Source organism: Emys orbicularis, chromosome 1, assembly GCF_028017835.1.
Source record: "Emys orbicularis isolate rEmyOrb1 chromosome 1, rEmyOrb1.hap1, whole genome shotgun sequence".
In the NCBI taxonomy this organism is placed as follows: domain Eukaryota; kingdom Metazoa; phylum Chordata; order Testudines; family Emydidae; genus Emys; species Emys orbicularis.
In genome coordinates, this window is record NC_088683.1 from 142,562,570 (window position 1) to 142,565,376 (window position 2,807).

A 2,807-nucleotide genomic window follows, 5' to 3' on the forward strand; every position below is an offset into this window, starting at 1 on the left:
AGGGGGCTCATCACCCAGCAGCTGGGGGCCACCATGTGGGCTCGGCAGGGCTGCTGGCCACGGGGCCAATGGGTTTGGGTGGGATCTCGGGAGTCACGTCCCAGGGATCTGCCCCACTCCCCAGCACTGCTCCAGCTCTGAGCTGTCTCCACTGCCTGGGACCTGTGGGGCCCCACCTGCCTCCCCAGGGAAAGAGCCACCTGGGACTGGTGCAGAGGCTGGGCCAGTCTCAGTCAGTCACAGGGGACGATGGGGGGGAGGCTCAGCTGGGTCCTGCCAGGCATGTGGGTCCTGAGGGAGCCTGGCCCGGGTAGGCTCTGCTCCTGCTCCAGCCTGGCTGATTGCACCCCCAAGGGGCCGGAGTTATCCTGCCCCAGGACCAGCTCTGGCTGCGCTGCCGGCTCAGCCTGGCAGACACAATCACCTCCCATCAGGGCCGGCTATTGTGGCTGGGGGTTAGGGTGTGGGAGAGTAGGTCTCTAGTGGGTCTGGGGGGGGTGCTGTGCAGTGGCGGGTGGGGAGATGTGTGTGTTGGGGGGCTGTGCAGTGGGGGAGATGTGTGTGTGTCGGGGCACTGGGAAGTGTGGGGGGTCTGTGCGGGGCACTGTGCAGTTGTGGCAGTGGGGGGCACTGGGCAGTGAGGGAATCTGTGTGGGGCTGTGGGCGGGGAGGTGCAGGGCACTGTGCAGTTGTGGGAGGGCTGTGGGGGGGTCTCCAGCTAGGGGGCACTGGGCAGTGAGAGGATCTGTGGGGGGGTTCTGAGTGGGTGGGGGAGTGGTCTGTGGGAGGGCACTGGGCATGGGGATTTGTGGGGGTCTCTGGGTGGTGTGGCACTGGGCGTAGGGAGTCAGAGGGGTGCTGGGCAGAGGGGTAGCATGGTGCAGCATGGGCCTGCCCCGAAGGGGAAGAAGCACGATGGGAGCGCAGGACAGGGCTGGCCAGTGTGCGTCTGGCAGCTCCCGGTTTGTAAACAGTGCCCTTGTAATGGGCTGGGTGGAGCAGCGCTGTCCCTGCCGTGCCATGACCCATCTCCCATTGCCCCCGGCAAGCCCGTCGCTCTGAGGACTCTGCCCCCCTGCCCCATGTCCCCATTTACCCCATGGGGGCCCACAAATATGTTTAGCACCAGGCCCACGAAAGGTTAATCCAGCCCTTTTTGGGGTGCAGGCTCTGGGATGGAGTTGGGGTGCAGGAGGGTTGCAGGCTGTGGGGAGTTTGAGTGAGGGGTGCAGGCTCTGACCTGGAGCAAGGGATTGGGGTACAGGAGGGGGTGCAGACATGTAGGCTCTGGGAGGGAGTTAGCAACTCAGCACGTTATATAAGAGAAATGAGCTGCAGTGATTTCATATAGACATAGAAACTGATAGAAGACACTTTTACATATTCAAAATGTGAGAGGCAGAGTTTGAGGGAGAGAGGAGGGTGGGAGTGTCTGTACAATATTTCACCGCATTCAGTCTCCTGGCTGGAGCAGTACCGTAGCCCTGCACAGGGCCGCCCAGAGGATTCAGGGGGCCTGGGGCAAAGCAATTTCGGGGGCCCCTTCCATAAAAAAAGTTGTAATACTCTAGTAACATGTATTTGGAAATGTAAAAAATAACTAGTGAAATACATTCAAAAATTAATTTGTAATAATTTGAAAATACACGAAATACATTATTTAAAAACATTAAATGCTTTAATGGTATGTATACATTTGCAATTACATAATGGGCTGTTGCTGGGTGATGGTGATGGTTGGGATGGGGTCGGGGGGGGGGGGGGGTGCCCGGCCCCGGCCCCTTACCATGCCGCTTACCCCCTCTCCCGGAGCCTCAGCACACCGCGTCCAGGACTGGCCCCGGACAGCGTTGGAGCCACGGCACTGCAGCACGCCAGGGCCGCTCCCGGACGCGGCGCGCTGAGACGCCGGGGGATGGGGGAAGACGGAGGAGGGGGCAGCCTCTGACATACTCGTGGGGGCCCCTGCGGAAAATTGCCCCACTTGCCGCCCCCCCCCCCTCCTCCCCCGCCGGGCGGCCCTAGCCCTGCAACACTTGTATACGATAGAGAGGAGCTGCGGTGTCTAAGGGTATGTCTACACTACGGGATTAATCCGAATTTATATAATTCGAATTTTGGAAACAGATTGTATGAAGTCGAATGTATGCGGCCACACTAAGCACATTAATTCGGTGGTGTGCATCCATGTACCGGGGCTAGCGTCGATTTCTGGAGCATTGCACTGTGGGTAGCTATCCCATAGTTCCCGCCGTCTCCTCCGCCCATTGGAATTCTGGGTTGAGATCCCAATGTCTGATGGGGCCAAAAACATTGTCGCGGGTGGTTCTGGGTATATCCTCCCCCCTCTCCAGGGAAGCAACGGCAGACAACCGTTTCGCGCCTTTTTCCTGGGTGAACAGTGCAGACGCCATACCACGGCAAGCATGGAGCCCACTGAGCTCAAGACAGCAGTCATGAACATTGTAAACACCTCGCGCGTTATCGTGCAGTTTATGCTGAACCAGAACCTGCAAAACCAGGTAGCGAGGAGTAGGCTACGGCAGCGCGGCGGCGAGAGTGATGAGGATATGGACATGGAATTCTATCAAACTGCGGGACCCGGGATCATGCTGTTAATGGGGCAGGTTATAGCCGTGGAACGCCGATTCTGGGCACAGGAAACAAGCACAGACTGGTGGGACCGCATAGTGTTGCAGGTGTGGGACGATTCCCAGTGGCTGCGAAACTTTCGCATGCATAAGGGCACTTTCTTGGAACTTTGTGACTTGCTTTCCCCTGCCCTGAAGCGCCAGAATACCAAGATG